This window comes from Betta splendens, chromosome 5 (assembly GCF_900634795.4).
Source record: "Betta splendens chromosome 5, fBetSpl5.4, whole genome shotgun sequence".
Taxonomy (NCBI): domain Eukaryota; kingdom Metazoa; phylum Chordata; class Actinopteri; order Anabantiformes; family Osphronemidae; genus Betta; species Betta splendens.
In genome coordinates this window covers 6,195,471-6,215,025 of record NC_040885.2, presented here as the reverse complement: position 1 = coordinate 6,215,025, position 19,555 = coordinate 6,195,471, and the positions used below count along the sequence as shown (strand labels likewise).

The 19,555-nt window shown below is 47.3% G+C and overlaps 1 protein-coding gene across 1 annotated transcript in view; it reads left to right on the top strand.

The window, feature by feature from the left end:
• Positions 1–17,887: 17,887 nt before the first annotated feature.
• Positions 17,888–19,555, top strand: part of plekha6 (pleckstrin homology domain containing, family A member 6) — an 80,254-nt gene continuing 78,586 nt past the window's right edge. Inside the window, exon 1 of the mRNA XM_029151826.3 lies at positions 17,888–18,207. The gene's annotated coding sequence lies outside the window, so the exon portion shown is untranslated. The remainder of the gene's footprint in view (positions 18,208–19,555) is intronic.

Genomic DNA, 19,555 nt, shown 5'->3' with positions numbered 1-19,555 from the left:
AGGCAAAAACTCGGGCCTGGGAGGAGTTTGGGGAGGCCATGGAGGAGGACTATCGCTCAGCCTCAAAGAGATTCTGGCAAACTGTTCAGCGCCTCAGGAGGGGGAAGCAGCTCTTTACCAACTCTATTTTCAGTGGAGGTGGGGAGCTGTTGACCTCAACTAGGGATGTTATTGGACGGTGAAAGGAGTACTTTGAGGATCTCCTCAACCCCTTCGACATGCCTTCTGCTAAGGAAGCAGAGGCAGGGGACTCACAGGCGGACTCGCCCATCACCCCCTGCCTCTGCCTCAGAGGTCACTGAGGTAGTTAGTAAGCTCCTCAGTGGCAGAGCAGCAAGGGTGGATGAGATCCGTCCTGACTACCTCAAGTCTCTGAATGTTGTGGGGCTGTCTTGGGTGACACGCCTCTGCAACATCGCGTGGACGAGGGGGACAGTTCCTCTGGACTGAAGTGGTTGTCCCTCTTCACAAGAAGGGGGACAGGAGAGTGTGTTCCAACTATAGGGGGATCACACTTCTCAGCCTCCCTGGGAAAGTCTATGCCAGGGTACTGAAGAGGAGAATTCGGCCGATAGTCGAACCTCGGATACAGGAGGAACAATGTGGTTTTCAGTAGATAGATATATCTGTTTGTCACCGTAGCAATGGTAGGACAAACCATGCTTCTTTAAAATAGATCTCAAAGGAAGCATATATAGTGAAAACAGAAGTGGACCAAGCACAGAGCCTTGGGGGACACCACAAGAGAGATGTTAAGTCCGCTTGCCATGTTTATAAAACTTTAAACTGAAGATAAGCAGCTTAGCAGCCACGTGACATGTTGGCACCTTTTGCTCGCATTGGTCATGAATTTATACATACTCGAGACACTACTCTGCGACACTTCCTCTAAAAAACATTGATGCTGTGCTGAGCGAGACTGCTCGAGTTGGACATCTCTACTGTGTACCACGTCTTGTTCTTGTTATTTGACTCTGTCCTGCCTTTCTGGCCTTTGCCTACCTGTACTGTCATGCTGCAAGCTTATGTATTGACTACTGCTTGTCTAACCATCTGGTTCTCATTTAAACCTCATAAACTGTCATCTGCCCTAACCTTTGGGTCCTACACCTTGCCCGTTCTGACACTTGCTAATGCTAATACTATGCTGTTTGATTTTGGTGCTGTGTGGTGGAAATTTTCCATAAAGAAGCAGATGAGAGAGTTGTCCTTTTGTGCGATTTATTGAAATAATAAAGAAAATACAAATAATGGGGAAAGCGAATACTGTAAAAAGCATGGATGTTGATCGTGCACATTAACACACCAAAAACCAGCTGGGGAGATAAGTGCACACACCACGAAGGTGTGATGCAAAGAGCCCACGATCCTCAAGTTGCTTCTGCCTTTTAACCCCTTTCTCTGGCTCTGGTGGAATGTCTCTCTGCATCAATGGTATTGTTTGCGCTACCTTATCTCGCTGTGAGTGAGAATGTTTAAGTTCTCACTTCTGCATCATCATGTCTTGTTATCCAAAGGAAGGAACACCGAGCTTCCAAGACAAGATGCATTGGCTTTAACAGCCTTGGGTCTGGTGGGGAGTCAGATAGAATGGAGCCAGAGTCTGGGTGTAAAAGACAAACATATATCATAAATTATTAGTCAGTCAAATGGAACATCAGATGTTTAGACTTGATGTACGCCAGGGCACAAGAGATTAGTTGTTTGTGTAAGAATGTTCAGTTCAGTATTGCACCTAACCAGCACAAGACGACTGTGTTGGATAAGAGATAGCAATTTTTTTCCATTACATTCCCCCTTTTGATTACACATTAATCAAACACTAAAATATTAAAAATTGTCAAACATTGCATTTTGTAATTTTAACGGCCCTTGCAAATAAAACAGTAAGTATATTAACTCAGCAAGATTCAAAAACACCTTCACATAAAATGCAATAACTTAGGGACAAAAGGTTGGGAGCTGTTTTTGTAGGTAGTTATACAAGAATAACCTCTGTATGAGCATGTGAAGAAAATAAGCCCATAATCATATTTGTATCAGATTATATTTTGTGATCAGATAGCCTAAGATCATTGTCAAAGTCATTAAGTGGGTTGCGTCGGGGCAACCTGATTTCTCATCCACTGTTTGAGTGAAAGGTCGCGTAGGGTCAGATCAGGGAGGCCCAAAGCAGGAGCAGACTGAAGAGCAAGCTTGAGGTCGGTGAACAGTGTTCAATCTCAGACGTCCACGTGAGACAAGAAGTGGACGATGAAGACGTCTGCATCAGAACCCTGAGTGGGGCCTCAAAGACAGTAAAGTTACGAACGAAAGTCCTACAATAAGAACAAAGACCTAGAAAAGACATCAGCTGTTTATACGTGCACGGTTTAGGCAGGTTTCAAATTGCTTCAACTCAGTTGGGTGAGATGGATTTGCCATCAGCGGTAATTACAATGACCCAGAAAATAACCTTAGTCTGAACTAACTGTAATTTAGACAGGCTCTCTTTGTGGCCTGTAGCATCCAATGTTTCAGTAGCTTAGTGGTGTCTGCAGCAACTCCATCTATGGCTTCCTTTTAGAGGGTGATGTTGTTTACATGGTCTGTGGTCAGATTTAGGTGTGATGACCACTGGTTCACTGTTCACTGGTCCTCTGATCAAACCTACATCATGTCTGTGTGTGAGCCACAGGGAAGCAGGGCTTCCTGTAAGGCTGAGTGTTGGGTCAGAGCCTCCTCTAAAAAATGAAAATAAAAAGCATGTAATGTGTGTCATTAGAATAAGGAGGTACCAAGTTCACTGTTTGCTGCGCATGACGGGCAGAATAAAAAAAAAGTTTTCTGAAGCATGTAAAGTAGGTGAATACATCACATGGGGTCGGAAGTCGTTAACCAGTCTCCACCCCGTTGACATCTGTTCACGAAAGGACCCACGTCCTGTCATCTGTCTCCATCATGTTTTCACAGAGGGACGTGTGGAACTGTAGAATAAACATCAAAAATCTTTTTGTTCGTTAGTAATAGAAAACGCAAGCGCAAACCTGTGTTCATCCCAAAAGAGGGAAGTTGAGGTCAGTTTGTGTGTGTGTGTGTGTGTGTGTGTGTGTGTGTGTGTGTGTGTGTGTGTGTGTGTGTGTGTGTGTGTGTGTGTGTGTGTGTGTGTGAAATCATAACTCTTCAAACCTTTCATCAGGACCAGAAGACACATGTGCTGTACAGAACAGGTCAGATGCGTCTCTGGAGGTCGTATCACATGGGGAAACAAGCTGTGATGCAGCCTGTGTGAGGGCCTCAGTTACAGCCCCCCCTCAGCAGCCAATGATAAGAGCACAGCTGAGCTGAAGTTAACACCAACAAAAGAGGGATTATTTAGAATGTCTGTAGATGTAACCTGCACTCCGTCTGGAGTGAAAATCAATCAAATACCTAATTTACACATGAGATCTCTTCCTAAGAATTTAACTGGGCATAAGTTTGAAAGCAACAATAAATCTTAAGGTGTCTTGCTGTGTCACGTCCGGGCTTTATAGCCGCCTTTACTCTGAAAGGACTTCCTGCTAAACTCTACATATTCAGCTGTTTTCGGTTTTGTACCGGCCTTCATTACCCACACCTGCATCTCATCTGCCATTAGCCTGCTCTGTATTTAAGGTCCACCTCTGACACCTGTTACCTGCCAGATTGTTGCATGTGATCACCACTTTCCAGCGTTAGTTATCTTGTATTGCCGTGTATTGTACCTTCCGTTCTGATCTCCGATTCCGAGCCTGTCTAGTCCCTGTCTGCCTTGTCTGCCTTGTTTATCTACCGCTGCACGTTACCGACCTTGCCTGCCTGACCACGATCTGACGCCCGACGATTTGGTATTGTACTCCAGCTCTTGTGTATGACCCTGCCTGTTCCTGACGACGTCTCTGCCTGATCCTGTTTAACCCATTTGATCTCCTGTGTATGACTCTGCCTGGATTGGACTCTGTATTCTGGAATAAACTGTCCTCTTAACATCAGAAACATTGTATTGTGCTGTGCATGTGGGTCCGTCATCTACATCGCCCTGACAGAACAATCTGGCCAGAAATGGACCCACCCAGCATCAAGAGTCTCCGCACTGCGCTCTCCCCCCAGGAGCAACGACTCAGCGAGCAGGAGGAAAAGACAAACTCCGCGCTCCAGAAACTGGCGGAGTGCGCACTCCGTCAGGAGAACGCGGTGGCAGGACTCGTGGAGGCGGTGGGCCGCCTCGCGCCAGGAAATCCCGATGGCACCGCGCCGATCCAGGTTTCAGCAACCGCAGCAGCAAGTGCGCCCGCGGCGACTCCGCCGATTCTCCCTCTGGCGCCAGACGCTCGCCTCGGAGAACCTACCCGCTTCTCCGGTGAGTCCGGCGACTGTCGGGCATTTCTCACACAATGTGACATTCACTATGAACTGCACGCTCCTGCTTTCCCCACCGAGAGAGCCAAGGTGGCGTACGCGGTTTTGCACCTGACCGGAGAAGCGGAGGCGTGGGCAGATCTTCCAGGAGATCACACCTGGGAGGGAAGCAGCGCAGAGGCTCGTGAATATTCGACAAGGAGGGAGGACCACGGCCAAGTACGCGATCGAGTTTAGGACCCTGGCAGCGGAGGCCGGGTGGGACGCGACCGCCTTGGGCGACGTGTTCATCCGCGGCCTCTCGCGGCATGTTAAGGACTGTCTGGCGGCGCGGGATCTGCCGAGCGACCTGAACGCATTAATAGCACTGGCCATCCAGATTGACCGACGACTGGGGAGCAGCGAACGTGAGCACCGCGGAGAGGGAGGAGCAAGGGAATCGCACCGCGGCAGGACGGAAATCTCCACCAGAGGTCAGTGTTTGGCCGATGGAGCCCCCACCTCGCAGAGCTCAGGTACGCCGCCGCCACCAGAGGAACCCATGCAGCTGGGACGCGCGCGTCTCACCGAATCAGAGAAGCGACGACGCCGCTCCCAGGGGTTTTGTTTGTATTGTGGACAGAACGGACACTTTGCCAGCAAATGTCCGCTAAAAGACCTGGCTCATCACGAGCACGGAGGATCGTGGTGAGCCGAATCATGTTTGGAAGTGCCTCCGCCCGTTCACTGCCTACTGTCACGCTCTCGTCCAGCACTCACTCTCCAGCAGGCTGTTCTCATCGACTCAGGGGCCGATGCCAGCCTGATGGACGCCAGGCTAGTGGAGAGGATGGGCGTCGCCATCTCCCCTCTCGCGGCTCCGGTGGAAACCACAGCACTGGACGGTCGCAAACTATGGAGGGTGACCCACCACACAGAGGCCGTCACCATGGAGTTTGCAGACGGTCACACGGAGCGCATCCATTTCTTGGTGGTGGAGGCATGCTACCATCCGGTGGTGTTGGGCCACACGTGGCTGCGCAGGCACAACCCCAGGCTGGACTGGAGAAGCGGCGAGGTAAGCGAGTGGGACATGGACTGCCGGAGTACTTGTTTTCAGCCCTTGGTGAAGGCGGAGGAACCCCCGGCCGGGACTGGTCAGGAAAAACTGGACCTGACAGGAGTGCCGGCCTGCTACCATGATCTCGCCGCTGTATTCAGTAAGTCCAAGGCATGTCCCTGCCACCACACAGAACCCACGACTGTGCCATAAACCTACGGCCCGGTTCCACCCCCCCCCCAAGGGGAGACTGTTCCAGCTGGCTCCAGCCAAAAGACAGGCGATGAGGGAGTATCTGGACTCAGCGTTGGCTACAGGCATCATCCGGCCATCATCCTCCCCAGCGGGGGCGGGGTTTTTCTTCGTGGGTAAAAAGGATGGCACCCTTCGGCCGTGCATTGACTATCGAGGACTCAACGACATCACCATTCGGGACTCGTACCCTCTCCCCCTCCTCCACTCCGCTTTTGAGCTGCTGTCGGGAGCGAAGTGGTTTACAAAGCTGGACCTACGGAACGCCTACCACTTGGTTCGCATCCGAGAGGGGGACGAGTGGAAGACGGCATTCAACACCCCAAACGGCCACTATGAGTACTTGGTGATGCCGTTCGGCCTCACCAACGCTCCCGCCGTCTTCCTGTCTTTCGTTAATGACGTATTAGGCCCAATGATTAATAGATTCGCCTTTGTCTATCTAGATGACATCTTGATCTTCTCCAGTACGGAGGAAGAACACAAGAGCCACGTCCGCCAGGGTTTGAAGAAGCTTCTAGAACATCGACTCTTTGTGAAGGCCGAAAAGTGTGAGTTTCACGTCGGCACCGTGTCATTTTTAGGATTCATTGTGTCCCAGGGCCGGAACCAAACGGAACCGGCAAAAACCAAGGCGGTAGAAGATTGGCCGACGCCCCAGTGTCGGAAGGATGTGCAACGCTTCCTGGGGTTTGCCAACTTCTACCGTCGCTTCATCAGACGGTTCAACAGCATCGTAGCGCCTCTGCACAGACTCACCTCTCCTAAGGCTCCATTTCAGTGGTCAGATGAGGCAGAATCGGCATTCCAGCACCTCAAGCGGAGTTTCACCACCGCACCCGTGCTCCGCATGCCAGACCCAGAGTGCCAGTTCGTGGTGGAGGTCGACGCCTCGGATTCGGGGGTAGGAGCGGTGCTCTCACAGCGCGACCCAGCCGAAGGTAGGCTCCACCCCTGTGCGTTCATGTCCCGCAAACTATCTTCGGCCGAACGAAATTACGATATCGGGAACCGGGAGCTGCTAGCCGTTAAGACCGCATTGGAGGAATGGAGGCACTGGCTGGAGGGGACAGCACAGCCATTCCTGGTCCACACTGACCACAAGAACCTGGAATACATAAAAACCGCGAAGAGGCTAAACTCCCGCCAGGCCCGCTGGGCGCTGTTCTTCAGCCGCTTCCACTTTCATCTGTCATATCGCCCAGGTTCGAAGAATACCAAACCAGACGCCCTCTCCCGGCTCCACGACCACCTAGACGCCCCGGTGGAACCGGATCACATCCTACCGGCAGGTTGCCTGGTGGGAGCAGTGACCTGGCCGGTGGAGAGACGAGTCCAGGAGGCTAACCAGGGTCTCCCGAGACCCTGGTTAGCCTCCTGGACATGTCCCCCCAACCGTCTGTTTGTTCCCCCAGTGTGGCCCAGGTGATTAACCCAGTGTCCGTGAGACTCTCATTACCCAGGTCCATGAGAGTGCACCCCACCTTCCACGTCAGCCGGCTCAAGCCCCACCGCTCCTGCCCTCTGGTCCCACCGACCCAGCCTCCACCTCCACCCCGGGTGGTGGACGGTCACCCGGTCTACTCGGTGCGGGACCTCCTCGACTGCAGGCGCCGGGGGCTCGGGTTCCAGTACCTGGTGGACTGGGAGGGCTACGGGGCGGATGAGAGGTCCTGGGTCCCGGCCCGAAAAATCCTGGACCGCTCGCTCATCCAGGACTTCCATCGGGCACATCCGGAAGCCCCCGCGTCCCGGACGGATTCCGCCGGGACGCGGGTTCCGGTCCCTCCTCCTGAACCACCCTCCGCCCGCCCTGGTCGGGGGGGGCTCCTCGTGGGCGCTGTGGTAGACGCCCTGGGGGGGGAGGTACTGTCACGTCCGTAGCCGCCTTTACTCTGAAAGGACTTCCTGCTAAACTCTACATATTCAGCTGTTTCCGGTTTTGTACCGGCCTTCATTACCCATACCTGCATCTCATCTGCCATTAGCCTGCTCTGTATTTAAGGTCCACCTCTGACACCTGTTACCTGCCAGATTGTTGCGTGTGATCACCACTTTCCAGCGTTAGTTATCTTGTATTGCCGTGTATTGTACCTTCCGTTCTGATCTCCGATTCCTAGCCTGTCTAGTCCCTGTCTGCCTTGTCTGCCTTGTTTATCTACCGCTGCACGTTACCGACCTTGCCTGCCTGACCACGATCTGACGCCCGACGATTTGGTATTGTACTCCAGCTCTTGTGTATGACCCTGCCTGTTCCTGACGACGTCTCTGCCTGATCCTGTTTAACCCATTTGATCTCCCGTGTATGACTCTGCCTGGATTGGACTCTGTATTCTGGAATAAACTGTCCTCTTAACATCAGAAACATTGTATTGTGCTGTGCATGTGGGTCCGTCATCTACATCGCCCTGACATGCTGTCAGATGTTGCACAACACAGTGGACAGTAAGTTTTTCTTTAATAGTCTGGTACGTACATTAATTATTATTACTTCTCTCTAATAGTCGTCTTCCTTTTAATAGTCATTGATAGTCTGTTTCAGTCGGTTTCAGTCTTCCTATAGTCTGGTTTTGTCTTTTTTTTGTTTTTTTGTTTTCTACCAGTCTGTTTTTTGTTTTCCACAGTCTGGCCAGACAAACCTACATTGTGCACAAATCTTTTTGAAACATGGAGGATTTATTACTGAATTTGTTTCAAATTGAAATAGTTTAAACCCATCAGACTGCAAAGTCATGCAGCAGTTGTCATTTAGCTGTTTGTCATCATTTTAAAATCGCTGTGGGATTTTTTGAGCAAAAAGCGATTCTTCATTGCAAGCAGATAAGCATGAACATGAATGATGCGCCAGTGGGTGAAGCCTGACGTACATGGGACAGTTCTTCTTCTAATGCGATGACAGACCTTTCCTGGATCCTCGCATGCAGCTCTATTGGGCCAATCACGTCTGAAGCCTCTCCTGTTATTTCAACCAGTGTCTTTGTCAGAGCACGTCTTCTCACTCTGTTGTTGCTCTTTCCTTGTTTTCCTTTGCTGATTGTCATAAGCAGGTGTCTGTGTCAGACACACACTTGTATGATCTATTGTATCTAATATTTCTTTTAAGGTGCATATGTCTTTTACACTAAGCGATTCTCCTTAAGCGACGGAGCAGAGGGAAGTGTTTTCGAGATACAAGGGACTCGGGTCTTGGACGGTGAGGGATCCGGTGTGGGAGGAATAAGCAGAACCCGGCCGCCTCCGGGAATCAAACCCAGGCCCTTCTTGCTGTGAGGCGACGGTGCTACCCACCGCACCACCATGCAGCCTGGCAACCTTTTCCAAATTATTCTTCCACGGACGTCTCCGTAGAAAGGGAACCGCTCAGATCAGCGACAGATCCCTCACCGTGACTCTCACAATCTCACAAGACCCGAGTCCCTCGTATCTTGAAAACACTTCCCTCTGCTCCGTCTTTCAGAAGCCGTCTTTTTTTTTTCTTCTTCTTTTTTTTTTCTTTTGTTCTTTCTTCTTTTTTTAACAACTACCGTTGTGGACTGCGCTCAGATCTGCACACTGGTCTGTATCCTCAGTACAGACGAAAGCTCGGTTCCACGAGCCAACCCTTAGCAACCACCGTCTCGGCCACCAGGGCAGACTTTGACCTAATTAATTTTACCCAAATATTAAAAATTAAAATTTTTTGTTTGTTCCTAATTATCATATTTTGGATGTTTTCAGCCAAATAGTCGTTTTAGAAATATTATCTGTAGTCCTAATTATGTTTTCTTTTGTTGTTCTATGTTTTAGTCTAGTAGGGGATGTTGTAGAATTAATTGTTATTTGCCTTACTTTCCCTAAACAAAATGATCAGAGCCAAGTAACCCCGAATACCTGAAACAAACCCGTTTTTTTTCCCTCAACAAGTCGCAACAAAACGGAATCTCTCTCACTGGGCCGAGTAGAGGTTGAATTTTGTGTTCGTTGGATCTTGTCAGAGGCGTTCCAGACAGGTGAGCAGTCCTCCCAGCTCTGAATGTCTGTAGAGGTTTGGACGCTGAGCAACCCTAATCCTCAGGACTATCGTCCCTGGTCACACTGTCCAGAAGACCTGCAGCGGATCCTGTTCGTAAACGCCAATTTCTGTGGTGGAAATTTTCCATAAAGAAGCAGATGAGAGAGTTGTCCTTTTGTGTGATTTATTGAAATAATAAAGAAAATGCAAAATATTTGTTGAATGTCTAACCATGAGGAGTCTGTTGGACTGGGTTTTTGATTCAGTCTGTTTGTAAGAAAATAGTGGTAGAAATTAGGTAGTTCCAGGCCATTGCAGCAGTTTTTAAGCTGATTCGTGGTGGCAATTCTTCCCATAAAAATGAAATGGGAAATGGGTAAGGACTGTCATCTTTTGAGGCTGGCTTCTATTTCTTTTTATAATGGATCATAGTTTAGATTAATAAGATCTGACAGCCTAGGTAATAATTCGATGCCTAAGTATCTAATCTTCTGTGAGCGGAGTGTGGTAGATGGAATGTTATTCACCTCAAGGTTAGGTGGTAACACTATAGATTTCGTCCAGTTGATAGAATATTCTGAAAATGCTGAGAATTCATCTATGAGGACTTTAATTGTAGGACAACTGTAGACGTCTGTGGCTCCAGGAGAAACAGTAATACATCGAATTACTGTTATAGAGTTAAACCCTCTTTTTTTCCTTCATTTGCTGTTAGTGGCTGGAAAAACAAGACTTTACTTTACTCTAACTTTGCAGCATAAGCTAAAACAATAAAAGGTTGAATATATTGCTTACTCAGTGTTTATCCGACCATTCTGTCCTGGCTGTTTGTTCCTGTGTCTTGGTATCCTTCTTGATTTTAGTTTCAAGTACTCCTTTGTCTTTTAGACACATTCAACAGAGCAATATTGGCTTTCCTTACTTATGGTTTCCAAAGATAAACCTTGTCTCATATTTATTAACACATGACATTACATGACAATAAACTGAAGCAGTCTAGTGCTTGGCCAAATGTTGGTTTTGTTGAATATTTTGCCATTTCTTATTGACACAGTTTAAGATAAGTCAAAATTTGTTTTTCACTATTATTGCTCTCTCAACTCTCTTAACACTGAATTTGCTAATAGGGCAGCATTTAAAACGTTTCAAAAAAGTCTTTTCAGACATTAATGTCACACTTACAGTAAACATCTTTACAGCCTTTTACTTACAAAGCAGGTGAGTAAAGGGTTGATTTAATGGCAGCTGTACAGTCAGGGATGAGGCAGGCTGAAGTCAAAGGCAGGCAGTAGTCAAACTCACACAGGAGTTTGAGCTAGGCTGGTGACTAGGGGTGGGCAGATCGATCCTAATATCAATACCAACGCTAGTACTGATATCGATCAATCTCAAAAATCTATACTTTGGTTGAATTTTTACCTCACCGCACTGCCACCATTTTTTCAAAGAAGCAACCTAAATATTTTGCCTGTCTACGTCTCTAAGTGTCTGTGTGTAAGCTGCGTGCCTGCTAGTTCTGTGTCATCTGTGAACAATTAGTTCAATATAACTAATCTTTTATATGACTCGGGAAGAACGAGTCGTTCACTGAGAGGACTCGTTTTTTTCATTCAGTACCTTCTCTCACCACATGGCAGCAGCTGCTTAAGCTCAGTCAGCAGGTCAGGAAACAGAAATGATTAGTTCAGGACTGACTCAACTGAGCGTCCTTACTCAAGGATTCCTTATTTTGTCACATGACCGCCGAGCCGCGCATGCTCTGTAGCAGCAGCATGCGATCCAGTTTGTTCATGATTCGTTTCTACGGATCCTTACGAACGTTCGTTCTGTCACGTGAGAGCTGTGGCTTAGCTATGGTGCTGTGTGGATTAATATAAAAGCAACTGATGCACAGTGGTGCGGTGGGTCGCACCGTCAGCTCACAGCTAGAAGGGCTTGGGTTCGATTCCTGGAGGCAGCTCGTGTACCTTTCTCCAATAAAATGTTCTCCCAAGAATGAGCGAGACATCGACTCACTGATCCACACCACCAGGATCTACAGCTCGGACATCGGGATGTCATACGGACTCGAGAAATGTGGGAGGATGGTGACAAAGAGAGGCAAGGTAATCCACACAGAAGGGGTCTCACTCCCAGAAGGAACAATAGCAGACATTGAGGACAACTACAAGTACCTTGTAATACCACAGGCGAACGGCAACCTTAAACAGGCCACAAGGAATGCGGCAACAGTCAAATACCTCCAACGAGTAAGGCTAGTCCTAAGAAGCCAGCTCAATGATAAGAACAAATCCCAGGCAATAAACAGCTACGCCCTGCCAGTGATCAGATACCCTGCGGGAATAATAAGGTGGCCAAAGCAGGAGATACAAACCACAGATGTTATGTTACACGAAATCTCCTCACCATGCATGGAGGGTTCCACCCCAATTCCAGCACCCTGAGACTATACGCTCAGGGTGCTGGAAGGAGGCCGAGGACTAGTGAGCGTGAGAGCCACTATCCAGGATGAAACATCCAAGATACATATGTACATCAAGGATAAGGCCCCGACAGATGACGTGCTGAGTGTATGTCTCAGGCAGTGGAGAACAGAGGATGAGATGCTGGATGAGGGACCATCATGTGAGGACAAGCCCTTACATGGGATGTACCACCGGAACATAACTGAAGTGGCTGATCTCAACAAATCCTACCAATGGCTTGAAAGGGCTGGACTGAAGGACAGCACAGAGGCACTCATCCTGGCTGCACAGGAGCAGGCACTGAGCACCAGAGCCATAGAGGCCCAGATCTACCACACCAGACAAGACCCAAGGTGTAGACTGTGCAAAGAGGCCCCTGAGACGGTCCAGCACATAACTGCAGGGTGTAAGATGCTGGCAGGGAAAGCATACATGGAACGCCATAACCAAGTGGCTGGCATAGTATACAGGAACATCTGTGCAGAGTATGGACTGGAAACCCCAAGGTCAAAGTGGGAAACACCTCCCAAGGTGGTAGAGAACGAGCGAGCCAAGATCCTGTGGGACTTCCAGATACAGACAGACAGAATGGTAATGGCGAACCAACCAGACATTGTGGTGGTGGACAAAGAACAGAGGAAAGCCGTAGTGGTGGATGTGGAAATACCAAGCGATGGCAACATCAGGAAAAAGGAACATGAAAAACTAGAGAAGAACTGGAGAAGGCTTTGAAGGTGAAGGCCACAGTGGTGCCTGTGGTGATTGGAGCACTTGGGGCAGTGACCCCCAAATTGGAGGAGTGGCTACAACAGATCCCTGGAATAACATCTGACATCTCAGTCCAGAAAAGTGCAGTCCTAGGAACAGCAAGGATACTGCGCAGAAACCTTAAGCTCCCTTAAGAGGACCCGAGCTTGGAAAACGGATGAGGCCACCCGCGTGGGGTGAGAAGGGCGTTATATATATATATATATATATATATATATATATTAATATATAATATATATATATATATATATATATATATATATTCGACCGCATGCAAGTCTCGGTTCGAATCCTCGTTAGGGCGAATAGGCATCCAGTGTGGGTCCTTGGGCAAGACCCTTCAAGCTACCGCCTACCTCATATCATGAGAGACAATGAACCACATGAGATACCGGCTCAGACGTCGCCCGGTCTAACAAGGTCTGCGTCAGGTGTTGGGGAACCAGAGCACCTTGGCGAGAAGTGGGCTACTGGAACAAGAAAGAAATGGCTGAGATGCGAGAACAAGGCTCTGTTGGAATGCTACTACTCAAGTAACCCTAGTCAGAGGGGTTACATGCAAAGAATGTGCAGTGAATGGGAACGGAGAAACCCACATTCAAGGCTGACGGCGAAGCAACTAGTAGCTCAGTGTTCCAACATCCACAAACGGCAACTGCTATCACAACTTGAGATTGACGAGAGATACAACACAAATGCTACGGCAAGGGGGAGCCAGGACGCCAGGTCAGAGGGGAGGTTCACCATCTCCCCAACCGGAAATTGGGTACGAAGCCCCAATAAGCACAGAAACGCTGAGCGAGGGCAGCGACTGACCTGAAAGATAAGATCATGGCGAGATTGAACAGGCAACCCCGCACCCACTACAACGGCTAAGTGAAGTACCATCAGAAAGTCTCATGGAAGATGTGAATGCAGCATTGAGAGCGATCCCTACCACAACAATCACAGAAACCAATGAGCTGATATACGCTTCAGCATCAGTGATCCTAGAGATGCTTGGCTATAAGAGCAACCATGGGAGCCATGAGAAACAATACCCACCATGGAAACTAAAGTTGGAGGCAAAAATCAAGGCAGCTCGGAGGGAAGTGAGCCAAATCACAGAGGCCCAGAGAGGTGCAATGAAAAGACCAATGCCTAAGAGGTACAGCCAGATGACCATACCTGAAGCACTCGAAACTGCCAAGCAAAGGCTACAAGCCTTGGCCAGCCGCCTAAAGAGATACACCAGAGATAACGAAGCCAGACGAATAAACCGGCTGTTCGCAACACAACCTGCGAAAGTGTACTCTCAATGGCAGGGTAATAACAACAGAGCAGACCCACCAGGGCTGGAAACTGAACAGTACTGGAAGGGTATATGGGAAAGGGAGGCATCACACAACAGTGATGCACAGTGGCTGGTGGATCTGAGGGAAGACCACAGCAACCTCCCTGAACAGAATCCGGTGACTATCACAGTGGCAGACATCCAACATAGAGTCTCAGGTATGAAAAACTGGACAGCACCTGGCCCTGACATGATCCACGCCTACTGGCTAAAGAAGCTCACTGCAATCCATGAGCGCCTGGCAGCACAAATGAACCAGCTGCTAAGGGATGGGACTCACCCTGAATGGCTAACCGAAGGGCGAACGATCCTGATAATGAAGGATCCCTCAAAGGGCACAGTCCCATCCAACTACCGGCCAATAACCTGTCTCTCCACAACATGGAAGCTCATGTCAGGCATCATCGCAGCTAAGATAAGTGGGCACATGAGTCAATACATGAGCGAAGCACAGAAGGGCATTGGTAAGGATACCAGAGGAGCCAAACACCAACTCCTGGTAGACAGAACAGTCGCCCAAGACTGCAGAATGCGACACACCAACCTGTGCACAGCCTGGATCGACTACAAGAAAGCCTATGACTCAATGCCACACACATGGATCACTGAATGCTTGGAGCTGTACAACATCAACAGAACTCTAAGGGCCTTCATTGCAAACTCGATGAGGTTGTGGAGAACCACCCTTGAAGCCAATGGGAAGCCACTTGCCCAAGTATCCATCAAATGTGGCATATACCAAGGAGATGCACTGTCCCCACTGCTGTTCTGCATAGGTCTGAACCCCCTCAGCCAAATAATAAACAAGACTGGCTATGGATATCGACTCCAGAACGGGGCCACCATAAGTCACCTCCTCTACATGGATGACATCAAGCTGTACGCCAAGAGTGAGCGAGACATGGACTCGCTGATCCACACCACCAGGATCTACAGCTCGGACATCGGGATGTCATTCGGACTCGAGAAATGTGGGAGGATGGTGACAAAGAGAGGCAAGGTAATCCACATAGAAGGGGTCTCACTCCCAGAAGGAACAATAGCAGACATTGAGGACAATTACAAGTACCTTGGAATACCACAGGCAAACGGCAACCTTGAACAGGCAACAAGGAATGCGGCAACAGCCAAATACCTCCAACGAGTAAGGAAAGTCCTAAGAAGCCAGCTCAATGGCAAGAACAAATCCCGGGCAATAAACAGCTACGCTCTGCTCTCAAAGGAAGAGATACAGACCACAGATGTTAAGACACGAAAGCTCCTCACCATGCACGGAGGGTTCCACCCCAAATCCAGCACCCTGAGACTGTACTCTAGCCGCAAGGAAGGAGGCCGAGGACTAGTGAGTGTGAGAGCCACTATCCAGGATGAAACATCCAAGATCCATAATTACATCAAGGATAAGGCCCCGACAGATGACGTGCTGAGTGAATGTCTCAGGCAGTGGAGAACAGAGGATGAGATGCTGGAAGAGGGACCATCATGGGAGGACAAGCCCTTGCACGGGATGTACCACCGGAACATAACTGAAGTGGCTGATCTCAACAAATCCTACCAATGGCTTGAAAGGGCTGGGCTGAAGGACAGCACAGAGGCACTCATCCTGGCTGCACAGGAGCAGGCCCTGAGCACCAGAGCCATAGAGGCCCAGATCTACCACACCAGACAAGACCCAAGTTGTAGACTGTGCAAAGAGGCCCCTGAGACGGTCCAGCACATAACTGCAGGGTGTAAGATGCTGGCAGGGAAAGCATACATGGAACGCCATAACCAAGTGGCTGGCATAGTATACAGGAACATCTGCGCGGAGTATGGACTAGAAACCCAAGGTCAAAGTGGGAAACACCTCCCAAGGTGGTAGAGAACGAGCGAGCCAAGATCCTGTGGGACTTCCAGATCCAGACTGACAGAATGGTAATGGCGAACCAACCAGACATTGTGGTGGTGGATAAAGAGCAGAGGAAAGCCGTAGTGGTGGATGTGGCAATACCAAGCGATGGCAACATCAGGAAAAGGAACATGAGAAACTAGAGAAATACCAAGGGCTCAGAGAAGAACTGGAGAAGGCTTGGAAGGTGAAGGCCACAGTGGTGCCTGTGGTGATCGGAGCACTAGGGGCTGTGACCCCCAAACTGGAGGAGTGGCTACGACAGATCCCTGGAAAAACATCCGAAATCTCAGTCCAGAAAAGTGCAGTCCTAGGAACAGCAAGGATACTGCGCAGAACCCTCAAGCTCCCTGGCCTCTGGTAGAGGACCCGAGCTTGGAAAGTGGATGAGACCACCCGCGGAGGGTGAGAATAGAGTGTGTATACAATATAATATATATAATAAAAATATAATAATGTCACATTTTGTAGTAAATGCACCAAGTAAATATTTTAGTATATATTTTTTTATTTTAGTATTTTATCGTTCACAGCTCAGGCTCTGTGGCGAGCACCAAGTACTACAGTTCATTTGGGACTCGTTCTTATGGATTGTTATTTGGTTCATTTGTCACGTGACAGCTGAGCGAGCAGCAAGCACTCCAGTTTGCTCCAGATTTGTTCATACGGATCTTTACGGATCACTCGCTCATTCGTTTGTTCTTTTATCGTTCGTTCTTGTATGATGTTTCTTCTTTTACCATGTGATCGCTACCAAGCGACTGTCGTGCTGTTAAACAACAATGGCAGAGAAGATGCAGAACATAAGTCATGTTAATTTGATGCATATTTGCTAGGTTTTCACATGGTTTGAATCGCTTGTGGTATTTTGTGATTATAACTTATCCGCTGAAGCAGACCATGTTGTCTTTAGTATATAGTTTTTAAGAACCGTGGCCATTTTTACAACGCCCTTAGCGCCGCCTGCTGTGAATAAACGAAATGAACGAATGACTCGAAATGATTCGTTCACTTTACTGATCGAGAGTTAAAGATTTGAGTTAGTTAAAAGAACCGAACTTCCCATCTCTAATGATGAGCACTTGGCTGGACGTGTAGCTCTTCTTCAAGGATTAACAGCAGTGCAACAACACCTCTTCCTAGTGTCCACACGGCTTCCTGTGTGCAATATTTTCCAAAGGCCATAACTCTTATTCTTAAGAAAACACAAAACTATATAAAACATTTCTTCACACTGCAGATGGGTAATCACCCTAAACATACTATATGCAACTCAAACCCTTAAATTAAAGAAATCTATCATTTTTAATGATAACGTTAATGTTGAAGTTTTCAGATTTTTCAAAATTGATTAAAAAGGATGATTATAGACTGTTTTATCATTATTAATCATCTTAAAAAACACAATTTTCTTTGGTACAATGCTTTTTTTTGTGGCAAACATACTGCTTCCAGTGTGCTAAGAATGAGAGTTACTTTTTCTTTTTGTTATTTTATTTGTTATTTCTGATTTCAACGTGTGGCAGAGAGCTGATTAAGTATTAATATAATTATTTTTCTTCCGTTCAATCTCTTGCTTCTCTCCCTGAGATTGTCTTTTGTCTCTCCCCCTCCATGTTTGATTGTGCTGGTATTGGATTTTGCGTTTAGGGAGGGGTGTAAACCAGCAGACATATCTTATTGGCTGATGCCCACTCTCTGTGATCGTAATGAAAAGAGGGAATTGAGAAGCATGGTGACGTGGCTCTCTCCACCCATTGACTTTTGTCTTCTCCCTGTCTTTCTGTCCATGCTTATTTCTCCTCCTCTGTGTGTGGCTGTCGGTGGATGGGCGGTCATGTGATGTTATAATACCCAGGGATTTTCTGCTGGGCATGCTTAGTAGCTTCACTGAATCCATCTCTATCTGAGAAGAGGTTGCTCCATCTTGCTCTGTGACGAGCCGTTAGCTCACTGCTTATTCCTGGAGGATCTTTTGTTAGCTGGTGGTGTTTCTTACTATGGCTCTGCCTGGGTAATGTGCTACAGTCTTGTTACACACATTCACTAAAATACATAGTATGCTTCTGTAACAGAGAGCAACGGGGACGTTACAGCATTTGTATGTGTCTGGTAAGTGACATCCTTGATTTGTTGTTATTGCTGTTATTGTCTTATGTAACCACAGTATGGCCCTCTCTTATTATTGTTAGTACTGAAAACCACTAAAATACAACTGGGTTTTTCACTGAGGATTTTATAGCATGCTTTATTTAAATACAGATTTGCTCTTTCAGTGTGTGTGTGTGTGTGTGTGTGTGTGTGTGTGTGTGTGTGTGTGTGTGTGTGCATGCCAGAAATAAATTCATTTGTGTACAGCTCTATCTGCTGCTTTATTTAAGCCACTTGTCATCCAGTCTCATTTCAGTTTTGTATTAGTTATCAATGTTTTATTCAAAGTTTAAATGTTTTTTTTTATTTGGCAAATGTTGTATTACATCTCAGTATTTCCATGTTCCAGAAAAGCGTCATGGCTGTGTTTGCATTTTTTATTTTGTGCTTTACTGTGTTTTTGCTTCACCAGACACAATACATTGAGCAACTGAACACACAATATTAACACATATATAAGCAGACATACATTATCATTGTCATCATAATTATTATTATCTATTATAAATCAAATAAAATTGAATTACAAATAGAAACATAAGATCTTGGCAAATACAATCTGAGTGGTTGGAATAGTATGAGAGTCACTGGCTGATCACCACGGCAACCGCAGGCTGTGGACTGATTTTCACACAGGCATCACATATTGTCAGCATGTGGTTCGCTGCTGATTAAGGCCCTAAATATTCTTGTTAGAAAGAAATGTAACAACTGGCCTCATTGCCTTTGATTACTAAACGTACTTGAAGCCCTATGACTGCAGTTTGTTTTGGTGGTGCTAAATAGTGGTAAATAGTGCAACTACGTTAGCCTTTTTCTCCACATAAACTGTATGAGTAGCAGGGTGTCTCCATTGTTGAGACAAGTTTATAGAGAGTTGAAAATCAACAAAACAAAATAAATCAAGTGACTTTTTATTTTCTAGTTATTTTGCCATTTAAATTAATAAGCTATTACTATTCTATCAAAGAGCGAGTAGGCAGAGCAGGCACCTACTGGCCCGTACGAATGGGCTGATAAGTTCTGATCAGCCCATTTGTTATGGGTGATAACATCCGAAGCGGGTGGTATCAAAGTCTGTATTAAGAAACAGCTCTAGTGACTAGTTCAGTTTTCTCTTAATTTTTTGGAGTAGGAATTTTAAATTCTGTCCCAGATTTTAAAGGTATGAATCAATGAAGATCAATGTAACAGAAGATCAACAGATGACCTCTGTTGCTAATATCAGTTAGAAACCTGACTGCAGCTTTTTTAATTAACTTGAGGTTTATTAAGTTATTTAATAAAGAGATATCTTAGTCAAAGATGT